The sequence below is a fragment of the Lygodium microphyllum genome, chromosome 2 (genome assembly GCF_053477565.2).
Source record: "Lygodium microphyllum isolate KBCC chromosome 2, Lygodium_microphyllum_v1.1.10, whole genome shotgun sequence".
Taxonomy (NCBI): Eukaryota; Viridiplantae; Streptophyta; class Polypodiopsida; order Schizaeales; family Lygodiaceae; genus Lygodium; species Lygodium microphyllum.
In genome coordinates, this window is record NC_141136.1 from 12,279,461 (window position 1) to 12,301,973 (window position 22,513).

Sequence of the window (22,513 nt, forward strand, 5' to 3'; positions counted from 1 at the left end):
GCAGGTTTCAGGAGATCAAGGAAACTTTAGAGGCAGGGGGAGCTCTAGAGGTAGAGGTGGATGGCAGAATAGAGGTTCTGGAAATTCTGCTATTGTTTGCCATTATTGTGGAAAAATATGTCATATTGCAGCCAATTGTTATGTTAAGAAGGATGATATTCGCAGTGGTAAATTGCAGCAAGGAAACTATGCATCATCTTCTCACGACGGAATGAAGACAAAAATGAGTGTATGTTTGTTATGCAACATATGATGAATGCAGTTACATGAAAGGGGCACATGATGATGTATGGTATGTCGATTCAGGTGCATCTAATCATATGACTAATCATGTTGAATGGTTTGGAGAGATGCAGGACTTACAAAATCCAGGTTATATACAGACGGGTGATGATTCATGCCACCCAATTTCACACATTGGAAAGGTTCCCTTGTCCTTCTATGATGGCCAAACAAAGAGTTTGAGAGATGTATTACATGTGCCTTCAATCACAAAGAATCTAGTGTCTGTTGGCCAAATGGTAGAGCAGGGGTTGCAAGTCCGATTCAATGCAAAAGGTTGTTTTATAGAAGACTTTAATGATGAGTGTAGGTTGGTCGCAAAAGGAAGTAGAGTTGGCCGCATATTCACTTTAGATGCTGGAATTCCTGCAATGGATGCTGCTATGTATATAAAGGTTAAGGAGTAGTTGCAGTATGGCATAAATGTATTGGACATGCAAATGTGCAAAGACTGAAATTAATGTAGTCCAAAGGATTGGTTACAGGGTTGCCTTCTTTTAGAGTTGTAGAATTACATAAAGTCTGTGAAGCATGCCAGTTTGGTAAGTAGACAAGACAACCCTTCTCGCATGACAAAGAAGTGAGTAGAAAAATACTTGATGTAGTGCGTACAGATGTTTGAGGGCCTACACAGAATGTATCTATTGGTGGCAGCAAATACTTTGTCACATTTATTGATGACTGTTCAAGGAAGTTATGAGTATACTTCATGAAGGAAAAGAGTGATGAGTTTGAGCACTTCAAATCTTTTAAGGCAGCTATTGAAATAGAAAAAAACTTAAAAGTGAAGTGCTTGAGATCAGATGGAGGGGAAGAGTACCTCTCTAATGAGTTTAGTGGCTTCTTGAGGACTCATGGAATAAAGAGACAATTTACTTATACCCCACAACAAAATGGGATTGCAGAAAGAAAAAATAGGCATATTGCAGAAGTTGTGCGGGTATTAATGGCTGAAAAGAATATGCCCAAACATTTTTGGTCTTAGGCTGTCCATACTGCCGTCTACATTATGAATAGAACTCCCACAACTGCAGTTCATGGGATGACTCCTGAAGAATGCTTTACTAGCAAGAAGTTCGATGTATCGCACTTGAAGGTATTTGTATGTTTTGCATATGTTCATGTGCCTGATGAGCTATGAAAGAAGCTTGATCCAAAGGTAGAAAAATGTATTTTTATTGGATACTCTTTAGAGCAGAAAGGGTATTGCTATTATAACCCTATCACAGGTGAGTTCAAAGTGAGCAGGGATGTTACCTTTGATGAGATGGGCAACTGATATGCACCTGATAGTGATATATTAGATGATGATAATGATCAGGACAACTATGTACAAAAAGAAAAACAAGAATCACGGAGTCTTAGTGGACTAGACATATCATTTGGTACTATACCTACAGTGAGCCCTTGGTGTGGGAGACTAAGGAGTAGCTACACATCTTCAAGTAGATCTATAAGTGTTGCAGGGAAGGACAAAGGAAAGAAGAAAGTGCTAGATGGTAATAATGCATCTACTAGTCATTCGGGATTTGATGGAGATTCTAGTGGTTCGGAGAGTTTGGATGATGAGCTTGGTATTCCTTCAATCAGGACACCAGGTGTACAGAGAGCTCATAGTAATGTAAAGGCTCCATTGAGTGATTCGATGGTACGCAGATCTAGCAGAGACAGATACCCTGTTAAAAGATTTGGTTTTGAAGGTTATGTAGCTCACCATTATCCTTATATGGTGAAACTAGTTGAGGATGTTGTAGTTGAGGATGTTGAGCCCACTTATTTTGAGGATGCCATTGGTCATGCTCATTAGGATGCATCAATGGATGAGGAGATGGCTGCATTAGAAGCCAATAAGACTTGGGATTTAGTACCCTTACATAATGGTAAGAAAGATATTGGTTGTAAGTGTGTTTACAAAGTCAAGCATAATACAGATGGTTCAGTTAGCATGTATAAGGCTAGACTGGGCAAAAGGCTATGCTCAAACATATGGCATAGATTATGAAGAGACATTCAGCCCAGTTGCTAGGATGGCAACTGTTAGATGTGTGATTGCCTTGGCAATAACCAAAGGTTGGAGTTTGCAGCAAATGGATATTAATAATTCCTTCTTGCATGGTGAATTACAAGAAGAAGTGTATATGGAGCAGCCAGCAGGTTATGAGGATTTAGAGCATGCCACATATGTGTGTAGGTTAAAGAAGGCACTCTATGGGATGAAGCAAGCACCTAGAGCATGGTCTGACAAGATTGGAGAGTATCTTGTCAATATTGGATTTTGTATTTCTGATGCTGATCACTCACTCTATGTGAGAAAGGGAGATACAGGTTTGGTCATCATAGTCATCTATGTGGATGACTTGATTATTACAGGTGACAATGACAATGGGATTGCTGAAGTTAAAGACTTCTTGAAGAAGAAGTTTGAGATGAAAGATTTGGGTGAGCTGAGATACTTTCTTGGTATTGAGATGATTAGATGTGATGATGGTATATGGCTATCCCAAAGGCAGTATAGCTTTGGATATGTTATCCAAGTATGGTATGACATCATGTAAGCCTCTTTCAATACCATTGGAGAAAAATATGAAGTTGAGTGTCTACATTGGGGATGAGATAGAAGACCCTACTTTGTTTAGGAGGATAGTAGGGAGTTTGATTTATGTGACTATCACAAGGCCAGACTTGAGCTATGCTATTGGCCTTGTCAGTCTGTTTATGCAGATGCGTAGAAAGCCTCATTTGGATACAGTTAGACATATATTGAGGTATGTGAAGTCCACTTTACATTATGGACTTTTTTATGAGGTAGGTAAGGATGTACATGTCTTTGGATACACAGATGCAGATTGGGCTAGTAGCATGTCAGACAAAAGATCTACTAGTGGATTCATGTTTTCCCTTGGTCTTGCAGCAGCTACATGGAGCAGCAAAAAGCAACCTACAGTTGCTCTATCGAGTACAGAGGTTGAGTATAGAGGTGCTGCTATGGCAACATGTGAGGTGGTATGGCTATTAAGTGATTTGGACGTGCAGGGAGATGGTCTAGTTGTCATTCATTGTGACAACATGAGCAGCATACAGCTAGCTAGTGATCTGGGTTTTTTACAAATTGGATTTCTACCACAAAATTTGGCCAAAACCCCTATCAAGAGCCTTACCATATCAGTTTGGGTTTACTCTTCAAGCACTAGGCATGCTACATTGCTTCTCGATTATGATACCTCTAGCAAATGGGGGGAACAAGTTCTTAGGAGGGATGTCAATGTAAAGGGTAAAAGGGATGGTTATCTTAGTGAAGATGGAAATGGATTATACCTAGGAGTTGAGTGAGTGCATAGATTTTTCAAAGGACTAGCCTCCAACTACACGTGGGTTGTGCCTGCATCACTAAGATTTGGAATCTATCACCATCATTAGAGGACACCTCACCCTGGTACACAAGTCAATATCCACATCATGGTGTCATTTGGATCTTACACAAAAGTTTACAATCATGGACCCCTTCTGTGACATGTATATATGTATTTATATATATATAAAGAACTAAAGTCAAAGTAGCTTTTGGAAGCCGTTTATTATAATCTCAATAACTCCCAAGGGAAAGCAAATTTCAAGAAAATTCCCATGCTACCTGATCGGTTTTGACCTGGTCTACAAAGTTGCAGAAGAAACTTTTTTCAGATTCTTCACCGATTTGAAGTTATGAAAGCGCAAACGGTTGGCTACATGCAATTTTCTTCTCTCTTTCACCACATCAACTTTCCATTTTATCCTTCTTGTAAATATATTATAATAATGTGCTTTGGGCACCCACCTCTTGTAATGTAGTGCCCTTTCTCTATTTTGTCTACCATCACCCTTGGCTTCTTGCATGATGACAAAGGTGGGGACTTCTCCCATCCATTATTCTCCATATTTTCAAAGATATTATACATCATCTAGGATTATATTAATCAAGAAGATTAGCTTAATCTAATCCCTTATGGAAGCTATATAAGGAACCCATGGAGATGTAAAAGGAACAATGACAATGACAAGCACATGAGAGCACTCTAGAATACCCTCATGCTAGTCCATCTCTTTGAGGTAAGCTATGAGTGAGTTCTTTTATTATGTAGAATAATGGCAAGCTTCCTCTATCTCTTCTCCTCTTGTCTCCCTTTCTTCTCATCTTCTCATTCCATGAATACATAATGGCAAGCTTTCTCTACCTCTTCTCCTCTTGTCTCCCTCTCCTCTCCTCTCTCTCTCTCTCATATTATAATATGGTGTCTAGTACATATATTCTCTCTTGTGAAGTTGTGTCTTGGTTCTTTTGATTCTCTTTGAGAAAAGGGATGTCCTAGCCTATCCTCCCTTTGGCTAAGTGGTGCCCCTCTTTAATTCTCTTAGTAAGGATTGGAGGTTGGATGGGTAAGAGGCAACCCATTCATCATTTCAGCCCTCATTAGGAATCTAGTGTTCCATGCTAGGACAAAAACATTGAGGTGCACTACCACTTTGTCAGAGAGAAGGTACTTGCAAGAGAGATTGACTTGGTATATGTCAGCACGCATGATCAGATAGCTGAAATTTTCACAAAGGCATTAGGTGCAGAGAAGCTTCGAAAGTTTCAAAGCTTACTTGAAGTTTCAAAGCTTACTTGGAGTTGCAGAGATAGAGTTGAGCTTGAGGGGGAGTGTTGAGATGGCAAGCTCAACACGTGCAGATATTGATGATGAATCGCCTGGCTAAATGAGTCCACATGTCTACACTTACTACGTTGGTGGTCATTATGATACTCACATGGCCACTGACTTATCACTTATTATATTTAGTTTGTTACACCTATCTACAACTGGCAAAGATATAACGCAAGTCAATTAGTGTAGTCGGTTATACATTGTTTGACTTAGAAGGCCTATTTCATTTATGCTATATCTTATCTATACTTTGTGTACATTGTATAGTGCGTGGAAGAAGAAGAAGAAGAAGAAATCGGCAAGAAAAAAATTTGGCCTCCATCTCTCTTTTTGTGTTCTTGAGTGAGCTTCCTCTTGTGTATACAATGTGTGTTTGGCGCAACAGCTCAAGCAAATCCCCCCATCACGCGATTCTTGACACTTTCTCCTCTCCAATGCATGAGTCTCTGGGTTGTTAATAAACATGGATCTTGAACACAATTTAGCTATGGAGGCTTGAACTCGTAAGAAAGATACATGAAGAAGACTGATGACTAGACACAGACTTTCACTCAAGTGAATTAGGTTCCAAGATAGATTATCTTAGACTCATAAACACAATCTTGAGTGGATAGAGTTACAGACTCTAAGTACAAAGTACAATTAGAAATGCATTAGAAAAATGAACCAAGTACATGCTTTTATAGCTTTCGACAGTTTCTCCACTATCCTCATCGTGCATATGGGATTTAGGGTATCTCTTCCTGGAGCATACATCATTTGTTATTTCTCAACCCCCCCTCAAATAATGAGTCCCTACACTTGCTGGCTTTTGTACTACTTAAGCAGGTACACCAAGGTTGAGTGATCCACATGGAAAATAAAAGCATGCCATAGCAAAATAATGCTTAAATTTTTAATAGGATAAATCATTACAAGGCAATCCCTTTTAGTGACAGAGTAATTCTTCTCCGCATTGTATAATCTCCAGCTTGCATAGAAGACTAGCCAGAACCACCCATTGGAATCCTCCTGCATGAGCACACTGCCAATAGCCACATCAAATGCATCAACAAAGGCATGAAGTAGTTTTTTCCAATTTGGTGGGATCAAGATTAGGGGCGCGAGATAATAACTATCTAAGGCACCAGAATGCTAGGCTTGCCTCCTCATTCCACTTAAAAATCAATTTTGCTATATGTGCCAATTGATTCAAGGGAATAGCTAAATGTGCCAAGAGTTTTTGGTGATGGTCATGCCATTAGATTTGGCCCACAAATCAAAGAACTACAAATTGTAAATCTGATACTGTGACCTGCATGATGGCTGCAACCTTTGTGGTGTTGGCAATAATGCCATGTTTGAATATAATATAACCAAGAAAAATACCTCCTCGAGTAACAAATACGCACTTTAAAGGATTCAGACTCAAACTCACCTCTCAGCACCTTATTAGACATAACGAGAGGTGTAGCAAGTGGAGTAATACTTTCCCAAACACAATGAAGTCATCTAAAAAAAATCTTATGAAACCAATTAGATAGGGGCCAAATATCTCCTACATGTCCTTTTAAAAAGAAGTCAGAGCATTCTTTAGCCCAAACCACATCATTGTACACACGAAGACACCCCATGCTATAACAAAATCCATTTTGGATTGATCCTCTAGAGAAAGCTGAGGACCAAGTTGAACCTAGTTGTAGCCACTAAATCTATGCAAAAAAGAATACATCTCATGGCCAACTACTTCATCTAGAATATTGTCTAGGTAAGGAATAGGGAATGGATTTGGAACGGTGGTGCCTCAACTTCTTGTTCTTGGCGACAATGACAATTAGGGAGATCCAATCAACTCAATCTATTGGCGCTATGAAGCCAACATGCAATAGTCGGTTCAATTCTTCTTTGACTTGTTTGTCTATATGTAGATTTATCTGGTATATCTGCATTTGGCTTAGAACAACATCTGGCTTCAAGGGAATCCGATGTTGGTAGAATCATGAATACAATCCTTTCATTTCTAAATAATCCCAAAGTGAACACATCCTTGAACTCTTTCAATAAACTGATCAATTGCTTTGAGAATTTTGGCTCAAGGTGAGTACTGATTTTCACCGGTTTGGTCCCCTCCAGACCAAGAAATAATATAGCTAATTCATCCTCTTTTACTCTCGTGACTCTTTTTATTTGAGCTTCAAACTCTCTCTCTTGTCTCAATACTTCTGTTATCTCTACTTCTACAATGTCTTCATCTTCTATTTCAGATTCTAGGTTTTGGATTCTAGAAGTCTTTGAAGATCAATCCTCGTCCTTCTCTAGGGGTTTATCTGGTAGACTTTGTAGTTAGAAATTCTATTCACTGATCTACAAAACCTCAACTAGATGCCATGACTGTAAATTTGCATTGGCATTTAGAAACTCCTCTCTCATCATCACTCAATCCTTCCACCATGTTGACTATTTCTATCATGGTCTCTCTACATTGTGCTAAGGGAAGGACAACATTTTACAAGAAAATAGTAACTTTGTGTTTTATCTAGTGAATAGTAAGTTTTTCTTGATCTCAATTGTGATCTACTCATGCTTGGAAAAGCAAGGGCCTTCCTAGGTGGTAATCTATGCCTACATGCTCCATATTCAAAACAACTAAAGAAACCAAGAAGGGAATGGTACCAATTTCCAAACACACAGAGCAAATAATGCCAAGCGGTATCACTCTTTGTTGATTTGCTATTCTTATAAAAATTGGAGCTGGTTTCCAATCCATCAATCTAAATTCCTTACAAGTTGCTAAGGTGATGATGTTGACACTAGATTCACTATTTGAGTAGGACGTTTTGGATGATTCTATCCTTGCACCGAATAGGGAGTATAGGATTTTTCAGGCTAGACAATGGGCCTAGTGGTACTAGCTCCTACCATACCCTTTGGACTATCTCCTTCAAAGAGATTGCAGTCATAGTAGCTACTAATTGGGGCTCTAGTAATATTGGTCGATCTAGCTAGATAAGTTTCAAAAGGTGATCCTTGAAAGCTAGTACAAGATTTAAAAGATCACCTAATGGAATGGTGATATTAATTGATCCCCACCTAGTTAATTCTTTGGATGACTCTAAAACAACTGCAACTCTTGGCTTATCCCCTCCCTCTTATGTGGGATCAAAATTGGACTTCTATTTCTTATTGCCTCTAAGATTACCTTCCATAGTCTTACTATGCTTCTATCCAAGATGATCTTCTGAATGCTTGTCCTACTCCTTATTGGGATGAACTTCTGGTGTATAACTCTTTTGTTTACCAAGATAAACCTCTTGATACTTACCTTTCTAGATTCTAGGATGACTACTTGCATGCTTGTTTAGTCCTATTCCAAGAGAGACTTATGAATTGTTAAACTACATATTAATACTCATAGTTTGTGGGGTTTCTACCTTTGGGGGTAAAACTTCAATGACACCACTAGGTTGCAGATCCTTCTTCATAACTTGCTTAGATTTATCTTACTTCAAGGCAAGTACTTCCCAGGCATTCTCCTATTGTGGGTTAGACTTTGCACTATTCAGACACATGGCCATTCTTTGGTTTGTTGATTCCATTATGAACTATAGTGCAGATTTATCTTTACATCTGGTTTTGCTCCCTAAATCGAGGGGGGGGAGTTGTGTATCTCCTTGCAAGTTATACTATGGATAGTTCATCTCACAGTGTGGCTTCCATTTACTCCTCTTGAGTTTTATCATCCTGACCATAATTTTGCTGCAGAGGATTTGTCACTGCCCATGAATTTCTAGACCATCTTTTGAGTTGTACATTTGGACTAGAACTCCGGCGGCAGATATTTCATTACAGTTGGTTCACGCGTTGTCCATCTGGCCATTTGATGGAAAACTCTCTCCTACTCAATCCATGAAGTTTGGGTTTCAATATTGCTTCCTTGTAAGCCTTTCTAAACCAGGTTACCATGTTGACATCCAGCTCTATTAGCTCCTTGATTTCCATTGTATTGTCTCTAGGCATTGATGTTGAACCTTGCTCTTGCCTTCTATGGGTATCATATACCTCGACTTCAGGACACTTTGATCTCTAGTGCCCTTCTTTTATATAGAAGAAAAAATGTTTAAAAATTGGCAAAAAAATTCATGGGCTTCTTTCTCTCCTACTACATATGCCATGGCCTTCATCAGAGGTTGCTAATACTCATGATTAGTATAAGCTATTGTGGGTGTCTAAGCATGATTGGTTGGCATGGTATTTCATTGGCTAGGGACTACGATGCTCTAGTACCTTGCCATCCTCTAGGGTGGGCCATCTGATATTTTCCATTGTACAGATAGTAGATTGTGTTGTGAGTGGTCATATTACAAATGCTACACCACCACATATTCACGCCACATTCAACGTGTACATGGCCCAAATTATTGCATTTTGTATATCATAGATTGTTAGCCGCCGCCCTGTGCATCAAAAAGTGAGGCGTATGGTTTTTTAATTAAGAGATGGGCTATTCGAAGAATTGACAAAACTACAAAAAATTGGCCTGATATTTTCGGTTCAACACACAGAATGGTGTTCACCATCTGTTGTTAGAAAGAAGAAGAATAACTAGATTCGACTTTGCGTAGATTTTAGAGAGCTAAATAAGCATATGGTTAAAGATTACTAACAGTTGCCATTTATTGATCAAATTTTGGATCAATTAGCAGGTAGGGAAATCTATTTCTTTATGGATTACTTTGCTGGATACAACCAAATGGCTATTGCGAAGGACGACAAATTGAAAACAACATTTATCACTATCTTCAGTACCTTCACGTATCATGTGATGGCCTTTGGGTTATGCAATGCACCTAGTTCTAGGCAACATACAACTAATAAGACTTTTGGTGACATCTCCCCTGAGGAATTAAAAGTATTTATTGATGGTCTAGGGGTAACTATCGCAAGGGAAAGGCAACTGATCATTCTAAGGAAATTATTTGAGTGTTGTAGGTAGTTTTGCATTGCTCTTAATCCATGGAAGTGTGTCTTTGGTAGGCCTTATGGATTGTTGAGCGGCCATGTGGTTAGTTCGGCTGGTATTGTGATTGACCCTAAAAAGATAAAGGTTATAGTCGTTATGAGTCTGCCACATAATCCAAAAGAGGTTCTCAGTTGTTTGTCACCATCAATAGGATAAAATCGAAGATTTATCAATGCATTGGTAAAAAGAGCATTGCCATTGATGAACCTCCTATCTTTTAATTGTCTGTTTGAGTAGAATGAAGCGCGTCAAGTATCCTTTGAGTATATAAAGTAGGAACTAGCGAAAGCACTGATTCTAAAAGTACCAATGCAACAATGCATAATATTAGCTATTGCTTAGCCCAAATTTGGGAAGAGGAATGGTATCATCCAATTTCCTTTGCTAGTAGGAAGTTGGGGATATCTGAAGTCACTATACTTATATGGAGAAATTGTGCCTTGGAATGGTTTTCACAATGGCACTATGTTCTCTATGAGAAAGTAGTATTCTTTACAAAGGCGAAAGGACTTAGATTGTTGATGAATAAGTTGCAACCGCCTAACTGTTTAGCAAAGTGGTTAATCACTTTGCAGGAGTTTGATTATGACATTAGGAACAAGCCATCGAAGCTGCAGGATATTGTGGAATGTCTTGTGGATTTCGAGGAGCCAAAGGAAATTCTAGTTGAAAGAAGTGACATTGAAGGTCTATTTAAAATTGATACAGCTTCCATTTCTTCTTGGTATGCAGCTGTAATGCATTATTTATCTATAGGGGATTTGGGGATGCTTTATCAAAGTCAGAAAAGAGAAAGATTAAGCAACAATCTCTATGCTTTTCGATTATAGCGGGTGTTTTATATCAAAGAGGAGTAGATGACATTTATCAACGTTGTGTAGTACCTGATGAGGTACCATTCATTCTTAAGGAGTGCCATGACTCAGCATGTGGGGGACATTTTGCTAGACAGCTTACTACCCAGAGAAAACTCTTTGTGGTAGATATTGGTGGCCATTGATTTTCAAGATGCTTTCAGTTATGTTAAGTGATGTGATTTCTGTCAAAGACATGATGCCAGGGAGAATCATAAGCAGCCCCTAAATCCCATTTTCATTATATTACCCTTTGAAAAATGGGACATTAATTTTGTAGGACCAATATACCCTTCATTAACTACATGTAAGTGGTATATTATTGTAGCAATGGACTACTTTACAAAGTGGTCTGAAGCTCGAGCAATGGTGAAGCATAATGCTAAGGAAACGATCGGTTTCATTATAGAGCAAATTGTTTGCCATTTTGGTCCACCTAAGGAGATAGTGTTTGATCGAGGTACACACTTCTTGAACAAGGTTATCATAGCCTTGATTGAAGCTTTGAAGATTAAACATAATAAAACTACCTCGTATAATCCTCAAGCCAATGGTCAAGTTGAGAGTACAAACAAACAGCTGGTGGGAGTCTTATCCAAAATAGTATAAAAATTTAAGTGCGATTGGAATAATAATTATATGTGGTAGTGTGGGCTTACAACACGACATTCAAAAGAGCTACATGCCACACCCTGTTCAAGCTAGTGTATGGGGAGCAGTGCGTTTTGCATTGGAAATAGCGCTGCCTACTGTGCGATTCACTCTCAATCATTCATTGGGAGAGGTAGAGGCATTACACGAAAGATATACTTCTCTTACATATCTTGATGAGATTCCGTTGTAGGCTTTACTACATCAAAAAGTAGGAAAGAAGAGAATGAAAGCCCTTCATAAGAAGTGTAAATTTGTGAAGGGTTAGTTAGTGTTGTATTATGGCGCTTGTCAAGAGTTATTCCCACGTAAGTTGGTGAGAGTTGGATTTTAGGACCCGATTTGGACCCGTTCTTGAAGCGTTGAGCTCGTTTTTGGAGCTGAAAAAAGCCCGAGAGACGTTAAAAAGCCAATTTTCATGAAAAATCAAACGATGGCGGATGGTTGAGCTAGAGTTTTCCAAGATGCATTTCGATGTCAGGAATCCAATGCAAGTCTCGGTTCGTCAATTGGAGGTCGTTTGACCCCCCATTTAATCCTTGTAAGGGTTGGTGTTATAAAGCAGCTACTGGATCCGGGAGCCGGAAAGTGCATGGCGGGGCCCAACTTCATAGCGGTCTAGTCAGATCTTGAATCGGAGTCCGTTTGCACCCCCAAAGAGGCCAAAAACCCTTCCGCAGTAGTGTGAAAGTGGTTTTTTGGAAGTGAACATTTTATAAATGAAATGAAATGAAACTCTTAATGAAGAAAACATGCAAAAAACATGTTGAGATGCAGGGAGGGGCGTTTTTTAATTGGCGTCCCATTTTTTGGGGACTTGTGTGCCTCTTAGATGCTCAATCATGTAGAGAGAGAGAGGGAGATCCCTGATCTATGCAGAAAGGGTAAGTTTTTGATGGTAACCATGTGTAATATGATGAAGGGAATGAAATTCTAATTTTTAGTCTTTCTCTCTCCTTCTTCCTCTCTCCTCTTGTGGGATGTTCATATGCATCAATGATAGAGAGAAAAAGGGGTGGGAGGGTGATGGCGATTTTGAAGCAAACGATGTTGATGGAGCGGTAGAGGACATAGGTCGGGGCTGAGGAGTATGTCAGCGGCAAGAGGGAAGCGTCAGCGGCCTCCCAATCTCGGGATACACACCTTGAACATGCGGGTTTCTATAAGTAAGTGTTCTTTTTCTTTGTTTGATGAAAGATAATTCAAGGAAATGGTTGATCGTGATTGATATTGGTTGCATATGCTGAATTATCTCTAAAATGAAAGAAAAAAACCAAAATTTTTGATGACATAATAATTTTTCCTCAAAACACGTAAAACTCGCAAAGTGCGATTTTTGAAGAAATAATGAAAATTGGGGGTTTTAGTGAGTGTTTTGAGTTCCCATGGAATGAAAAATGAATATAAAAGTGGGATTGAGTGCTTTTGATCAATGAGAGCTCACAATTTTTATTTTTCATAATTTTTGAAGAAATAAATAGAGAAAAATGAGAAAATTTAGGTTTTTCGCGATAAATAAATAAGGAAAAATGTGATCCATGTTTGTTGATGTGTGACAAGGTTGAGGCATGAGGATTAAGCCTCATGTCATCCTTGTTTGTATGTTTTAGTGTATTATTTATTGCTTTCCATACGAAAAATGACACAAAATGAACGCTACATCTATGCAACGTTGCAAAACCTAAACGGTTAGGGAGAAGAGGGATTGTCAAAGTGAGAGGTTGCTAGAAACACATCAAATTCTGATTCATTTGGTTTATGCATAGCACATAGGCCGATAATAATTTAAGTTTAAGGAGACTAATAGCACAAGGAAACTCGGTGCTAGTCTTTAGCAACACTGCAATAATGCGCAGGAGACTGAAAATCATTAAAGAATTGTTTTGCATACCATGTGACTGATTTCTAATCATAGAATGCTTTCGCGTAATAGTCATACACTTCTGCATTTTGCATGCCACATGGTATAAAACCTGGATGCATAGCACTTGATTGCCTAATAAATGACCAACGTGGAGTGGCTCATTTCTAATCATAGAACACTCACACAACGATCGTACACTTCTACATTTTGCATGCCACATGGTATAAAACTTGGATGCATAGCACTTGATTGCCTAATAAATGACCAATGTGGAGTGTGTGAGGATTCCTAGGCTGTAGGATAGACGATCGGTTTCTTGGGGTAAGTCTAGTGAGGAAAAATCAACTCCTAGATCATTCAATATACAAAATAGTGGAGCTTGTACGTTTATTATTTATGTTGGAGTAGCACATCAAGGGGCCAATCCCCGAGATGTAGAAGAGTTGCAAGTGGGGTCGCAACACTCGATCGAGAGGTTGCCTTCTATGTATGTGATACGTGGTATATTATACCAATATGTATGGGATCTCCCTTTGAGGAGTAGGGGAGGGCAAACATTGGACTGTGTCCTATTACAAACGTAAGATTGATATTAGAGTTTAGTGTAGCGTGTCCCTTAGACGCTCCTAGGCGCGAGGTCATATGGGGTATCTTGTGTGTCTTAGAGGCCCGGCTAGTGCCTATAGCTAGTGTCGAGCCTGTTTTAGGTCCCGACAGTTGGAACCCAAATGGGATGGACCATACAAAATTTTACGTTTGGGGAAGAACAACTCTATAGCCCTTTTACCATATTTGCAGGTAATAGAGTTCAGGAATAAAGTTAACTTTAATAAGCTAAAACCTTACTATGTGTAAGGGCTAACGTTAGGCTTGGTGCCTGTGCAAGTCCTTCATGATTTAGCTTTAATGTATAGTAGCTACCAAGATGATCGGATGGGATGAATCATTCCCTATCTTGAGTATCAGTATCTAGAGCAACGTTACCACCAAGGTCAAGTGGTCTGGTGGAGTAAAGGTTATCATGTTATTGAGTGGCAAAACGGATTTTTCACGTGGAAAATTAAGGTCTATTGCTACCATTGTCATAGAATTCTGACTAGCATTCCTATCGAGTAGTTTAGTGAGAAAGGAGGGGTTGTACCTATTATACATCCTCTCTCTTATCTTGATTTTGATTATCATAAGTATGAGTGAGCTTATTAATATGTCATGGCCTATTGCTGAAGACTGGGTCTATACTTTTTATACTTTGGCGGATCTTCTAGAGGACTTCCTAATTATGCAAGCATTGGTGTGGACATTAAAGTCCCCCAATGTAGGGTTGTCATGATGATGGGAGTCTATTTAGGACCCTCTTTTACTAATAATATGACAGAATACAAGGCCTTGATCATGGGGCTGAATATAGCTTGATGTGGTGGTATCTACAGATTATTGATAAAAGGTGACTCGCAGTTGGTAATCAATTAGCTGAATGGGACGTATAGTGTGCGGGATCGCATTCTACCAATGTACTATTGTGTAGCCTTTGATATGTTGTATATTTTTAAGACGGTGACTTGTCAGCTAGTTTCTTGACAGAGGAATTACTTTGTGGATTCCCTAGCTAATTATGCTTTCGTTGAAGATGTCTTTTTCAATTGTGGTCTAGGGGAGCACTTGCAATTATCTCCCAACATTAGCCCAGGACTACTTTGGGGTCTTCTTATTGACATGCTCTATTTTGGCCACTGATGGTTAGTTTGGGTTATGAGTCAGGTAGCAATTGAGCACCTTCCTACTCTGTCATGGACACATAGGATTATTAATCGCCATATTCGTCGAATACCCATTGTTATTTATACATGGGGATTAGCTAGTAACCTGATGCATTTAGTATAGGGGTTGTGAAGCCCTTATCCTTGGTCGATTTTATGCTTTCGTAGAGTTATGTTAGGACCAAGGACTTGTTTCAACAAATATGATGCTCAATGGTAATGAAGTGGATTATCTCGTAATGCCAAGAGGGCCATCTTTGTTAGGTTCTAATGTTATATTTCATAAGGCCAAGACGGTCAATTTGTTGGTTGTGAACTGTTATATTCCTTAAGGAAGGCCAAGAGGGTCATGCGTCTGTTTGGTGCAATGGTTTTCTATTTTAGTGATTGCATTAGTTTGATGAAGTGTCCGGAGGGAGCCTTTGCTACGTGGGAGGTTCTTGTGTGGCCATTCCAGGTGGTGTCATTGCCTTTCCAAGTTTTTCCCTCAAGTTGATAGTGTTATATGTGTACGTGGGGTTTATTTTCTTTTCGAGGATATGCAATCAAGGACTGAAGTCCTAGGGTTAGGCTAGGTATATCTGGGGGAGGTTCAAGTAGTTATTTACCTCTTGTCACGACATTGTTAGGCATTAAAGACCTGTTTTAGAAGGCAGTCCTAGTGACCTTATTCTACTAGCCTGCTAGGCACCTGTTCTAGGAGTCTCTACTAGTGTGAGGCAACTAGAGAAGCCTGTCGAAGTATAAAGAAGAGGAAAATCTGAATATATTTGAAAGATAAACCAATACAGAGATGTGTAAAAAGGGATTCTAACCCCTCAAAAAGAAAAAAAGAGAAAGAAAATATCTATGAGTAGTTGATTGTCACCTTGGGAAGACTTGGTAGGTTCCTGGGGATGAGACAGACTCAGGGCCAATGCCTTGTCTTCCTAGGGGTAGCAACTAGCCAAAATAAAGAAATTTGAAAGGTTGAGTGAAAATAAAAGTGAGCGGAAAAGAAAAGGATTAAGTGCGTCCTTGCGAGAGCTTGCTAGGTTCTTGGGTAGTACCGAGACAGGACTTGAGGCCAATGCCCTATTCTCCTTGTGTCACTCTATGCTTAGCTCCCTCCTTTTCACACTCCCGAGTATGGAAATTTGGAAAGAAAGTGTGTTAAAAGAAAATTTGTGATGGCCAAGCTATAGGAGTCCTTGCCCTAGTAGGAGTTCCTAGTCTAGTTGTCCTAAGTTAGATAGGTAGTTCAGGCCACCAATAGGATGATTTCTTTGATGGTTCTTTTCATCAATTTGTGTTGGAGCAGTTGGTTAGTGATTCGCTCTAGATTTCTATCAGATTATGCTGGGCCTATCCCTTGTGGATTTTCATGCCTTGATTTTATCAGGGGGTAGGGTGAGAGTTATTCTTGTGCTTTGTTGAGTATATTTTTTGTGGTAGATTGATGCTTTTTATGGTTGTTGTTTGTGCAGATCAGTTCATAGGATTCAACATGCTTAGTCGCCCTATCCTGTGGTCGCCAATGAGAGTGGATTTTTAGAGCATGTTGTTTTGAAGCGGAAAAGAGTGCGGGAGGCCGTAGAAAACCAATTTTCCAAGCAAAATGAAACGATTGCATATCGATGAGCTGGACTTTCCTAGGTAGAGTTCAATGCCAGTAATCCAATGTAAGTCTCGGTTTGTCGATATGAGTTCGTCTGACCCCCCATTTAATCCTCACAAAAAGGTTTCATGTTATGAAGCAGCTATGTGACCTGGGAGCCAGAAAGTATGTGACAGTGGTTAGATGTATAGATTTTGACATTACGAAGTTAGCCGTCTAAACGAATCTTAAATCCAAGCTTGTTTGCCCCTCCTAAATTGGAAAAACCACTTAGCAAAGTGTGAACACAAAAATAAATTGAACTAGTTTTTCTAAAACAAAGCTTAAAGCTTAATCAAGCTTTAGGATATGATAAGTCACAATTTTTGGAATGTGTGTGGGAGGGGGGGCATTTTTTTTGTGTTCCCCAAATTTGGTAATTTTATACAATTTTTCTATTGTGCACCATCATGTGAATGCTTCAGGTAGCAAGATGAATAATTTCCTTGCCCTCCATCATTGTAGAAATGAACAAAAACAATGCACTGAGAAAAAAGATCTGATTTTGGTATTTCTCTCTCCTCTTGTGGTTTGTTCTCGTGGATTAGTGTATGAGAGAATGGGGTGGGCTTGCTGAGATGAATGATTTTGATCGTGCGATGATGCGAGAGTGAAAACAAACGCGAATCAAGGTTGGATGGATCATCAACAACCTTTAAAGAGCATCAGGGGTCCCCCAATTGCAAAATACGTACGTTATAATGCACGATTTCATGTACGCAAGTCATCATTTTCATTGGTTTATGATCAATTTTGGTTGAAAATGGTTAGAAATGCTTGGATTTGATTGCCAATGTTATGATTTATCAACATGTTGAAGAAATCATTAAAATTTAGTCGTACAATAATTTTATGCTAAACACCGAAAACCCAAGACTATGTTGTTTAAGAGAAAATATGCGATTTTTGGGTTTTTGTTGTTCAGTAAGATCAATCAATCTAAACCAAGAAATCAGTAAATATTAGTACTTTTTGTAAATAAGTTGTGAAAATAAGTAAAAATGAGAAAAAAATAGAATTTTTGCATCAGAAAAAGAAGAAAAAATAAGATTTATGTTTGTGAATGTATGGTAGAGCTGAAGCATGAGGTTTCAGACCTATGGCTTTATTGAAGTGAGTTTTTATCACTTTTGTAAAAGAAAAATACATGAAAAACACGCCTTAAACCTACCAACGAATGCATAACTCTAAATGGTAGGGAGAAGGGGGCTGTTGTGTGTTTAAAGTACGTTGAATTTTGATGTTTCATTATGCATATCATATAGGGTTCGATGTTTTCTAAAATTTAAAGGGTCTAGTATCACGAGAAAGGTCGATACTAACCCTAAGCAACAAAGCACTATCATATTAGAAGAGAAGCATGAAAAAAAATTATCTTCGCACTTTCACCTTGTTGATATTGCTAATGAATATGTATTTTTTTTAGCACAATAGTCATACACAATAACATTGCACACACCATATGATATCATATTTTGGATGCGTAGCACCTGTTCATATGAGCGATGCCCTACATTGAGAGTTTGAGCTACCCTAGGCCATAGGGCTAGAAATTCCATTCCTTAGGGTTTATTTGGTGAGGATTATTCATTATCTCCTAGATCAATAAATCAAAAGAGTGGAGTTTGTTTCGAATGCATTCTATGTTCACAATGCATCTTGGGGCCAATCCTTGAGGTGTAGGAGAGCCTTAATGGAGCTGTGGTGATCAGCCGAGGGGTGCTCCCTTTGTGTATACTTATGTGATGTATAACATCAACATGTTTAGGGACTCCCTCTGAGGAGTGTGGGGAAGAATTATTTGTTGGACTACAAAAATGTACAAATGCAAAGTTCTTAGACTCTCCTGGCCGCGAGGCCATGGGAGTGGTTTGAGGTGAGTAGTAGAGGCCCAGTTAGTGCCTTAGAGCCAGTGTAGGACCTAAAAACTAGGTTAGGTAGTGGTTGATGTTGGGGTTGAGAGGCACTCCATAATACTTGACTATATTTCTAAAGGACACCACATTTCTCCATTTTCAAGATATACCAATCTCATATTTCTCTTAATTATCATATGCATGATATTTGCTAATAAAGGGCTCAACCGTTATGAGAATACAATATGCACAAAAGAACTATGTTTGGAGAGTGGATCCTACAGTGCATAGGGAGGCAACGTGACCTATGCACCATATGATCTAGTCTCCAAAATGAGTTCTTTTGTACATATATTACATTCATAATGTGTTTCCATAATAACTTGGAGCCCTCCATCAATGAATATAATACCTTTTTTGCTTAGTTTTTACAAATCTTGGGTGCAAACTATTTGAACCTTAAAATGTTGTTTTATAAGGTATCTAATTGCACACTACTAGTTGACAAGTAGAAAATAGTGTTATAGTGGATCCTCTCATCTTAGAAAAGACCAATGCAAATATAATGGAATTCTTGTAGGAACCAAACTGTGGGAAAAGTCTAGTATGTTATTATTCCTTATAATGAGGGAATTATTTCATGCTAGAAGATGATTGATTAGAAAAAGGTTTGAAATCTTTTAGTTACCTTTTATTAAATTTTCTCTCATGTATATCAAATTGGAGTACTGTCATCTCAGACCTTAGGTTCATGAAGATTTGCCTCATAAATTCCTCCATGGTTTCCATGGGAATGTTACAGTGTTTGCAATATTCTTTACTTGACTACTAATAAAATTCCCAACAAGTTTTCAAAAAGAGTGTATGCTATACTGGAGGAGAAGCACCCCTCACTTATTTCTTTATATCATTCAAGTCCCTCACCAACCAAACACATCCTCCTATTGATGGAGAGTCATTACAACTCAGAGGATGCCAACAAAAGGAGGCAGACATTGGGACATCTCCTAGAAAGACCTTAGCAAGAGAATGTTTGAAAAAAAAGAGTAAAATATGTCATTGTATATATGTGGCTACTTGTATACAACAAAAATCGATACAACCTAAATGATTTTTGACATTGTATTCATTTGTTCTCTCAAATATACTTGTGTTCTATGAGTTACATTAGGAAAATTTTATGTATATGTTTGTTCTACATTTTATATATGCACTTGTGATACTCTCATAGGTCCTAATAAATATGTAGAACTTGAAGTGTCTCATTGTAAGGCCCGAATCTTTTATCAGCTAAAGCACTAAAAAGGCACATGAAATTTCACTATGTTGGTAGTTTTAAGGATTTGAAAATTTTACAATGCCTTTTTGGGGCGCTTCTCTTACATTGACTAATGTCTATTTCTTATTTATAGACAGATATTTTGGATCCTCATCATTCAAATGAAACTTTGGACCCTCATCATTCAAATGAAAAGTAATAGTACATTGATCAGTGTTTCCCTTAGAGTCGAGTCCACAAGTGTCTATGTGCCTCAAGTCTTCTTTCATCCTTTGTAATGGGAAGCTAGATGTAGTGTTTGTCTTTGAATATTGTATGATAACATAATGAGTTTCTCGAAACATTTGTAGAGAAATAAATCACCATTGTACATTGACCTCCAATCTAGTCCAAAGATTTTAACTAATGTGGTAGATGATATTTTCCTATCTAACCATACCGTATTTATTCTTTCGAAAATTGTTCATTGAAAGAACATGAATAAGAATGGACCAAGATAAATGGACTCTCCTTGATGTTGCCCAATATTCATAGAACTTTGAACATCTTCGATGACCTTCAACTTGAAGCCTTAGATGGTTCCATCATTCTGAGTACCCCAATTTGTAATTGAATTGAGATTAACTGAAGGAAGCTTTTTCAACCTTCCTAATGCTCATATATTTTTTGGAATAATGTATAATACAAAGTTTTTTTTTAAATCTCTTTTCAATGAAGAAAAATGAAGGATAGTAGGGGTAAATAAGGTCGTTGAATTCAATATGTATATCAATGAATGTACTTGTGAGTGACTCTAGTGGCTACCATTCCACACTTGTTGATGAAAATACATCTTCATCACAAAGTTCTCAAAGTTACTCTTACGGCTCAATGGAACAATAAAAACCCAAGAAAATATACACTTAATGTTAAACTTCCTTCAAAGTTAAATTCCATTGTGTCATAATGAGGTGGAAAATATTGATGTATAGAAGGTGTTAGGTGAAGATCCTTCATAGAATACATGTGTTGCATGTTTGTATACCTTTTTTTATTCTATAACTTAAATCCCAGAATTTGTCTTTTCTAGTGAAAGCTCACATGTTCTCTTTTCCATTTAATGATCTTGTGAGGACCTTTATAATAGGGAAACATTGTTATCCAATCATGAAGCTTGTAGGTTGTTGGATATTACATATCATCCTCCCTTAAGCATATACACACATATATAGATGTAGATTGTCACATGGAAGAAGTCTAGTGTATTTTTAAGAAATGAGGTTGGAATAGAGTAGATGTAATAAAAAAATGAGATTGGAGGAGCTGAGGTGGCAAAATAAGGCGAGCTACGAGATAAATGTACACACAAAAAGGGTGCAAGCAATAAAATGTTCAAATATCTATTGGAGAATATACTTTTTTAAAGCTTTTTAATTTTGAGACAACTTGAAATAATCTCACTTTTTAAAAAGTCACATTAAGGGTACTAAAATCAAGGAAAAGGGAGGTGAAAAACATCGTGTCAAGGACAAGGCTTTTGGCATATTGAAATATCTCTTAGATTGAGAAAAAAAAACATTTCTAAATTTTGAGGTGGCTTAAAAGAATCCTACTTTTCAAAAAGTCACATCAAGGATGCCGAAAGTAAGAAAAGGGGAACTGAAAAAGATCATGTGAAGAACAAACCTTTGGGATGGAATTGCCTTGTGAGATAATTTTAGGGTTGCTTTTAACCTTTCACAAATATAGATGAAGTTTGACCAAATTAGTAGAAAGTCAAATGTTATATTCGACCACACATGGCATTGTCCTATTTCTCAGTTCGCAAATCTCATCATTAGTGAAAGCTAATCAAAAGGCTTGTTTGGCTTGGATGTTGGTCCCAATGAGTGAGAAATCCCTTGCATGCATGTTGTGGCACTTTGCTTATAGCCATTTCACTTGCACAATAATTGAGGTTTTGAGAATAGACAATTTGACCATAACAAAGTACGTGGAAGCCATTGCAACCATTCAAGAAATAGTTTGGAAAGGTACAAACTATCTATTCCAAGCAGCAAGTAGCTATAAAGGACCATCTATGAATTTAGAGGGTTCACCTTGTTACTCAACATGTATGGAGTGGTGAAAATTACCACATTCAATTTCAATGCTCACCTATTAATGGAGACTAGCAAGTAAAAGATGCGTTTAAGTATGGGCTCCCTAGCATAATTGTTCAAAAAATAATGGATGGAATGTCCAGATTGTCGTAGTTGGAGTGTGATATGTAGCATAGTAGTTGATACACATGATTGACTGGACACATTTTAGAGAGCACATTTTGTCATGTTGTATACACAAGAAGAGAATGTAAAGCCCTCGTGTTGTTGCAAATTCGATATACAAAGCAAAGCAAAGGTTATTAACAATAGCCATAGGTAGTATTAACAAGAGAAAGACTTGTTTGGTAAGCACATGTGCAATGGATGAGTAGTGGTTGAGAATGCTTTCGGCATTTTTGCATAGTAGATGGGATGTACAATTTGCACCTATTCTTGCTTTATCATGTTGTTGAGCTATGCAACTTTGCTAAATGAGAGAGGTCGAACCATTTCGTATGGTTGATCCACATCCTAATAATAGAGAAGCAACTTCTTATGATGGTCGAGAAAGGTGTAGGGATGTAGCCGCA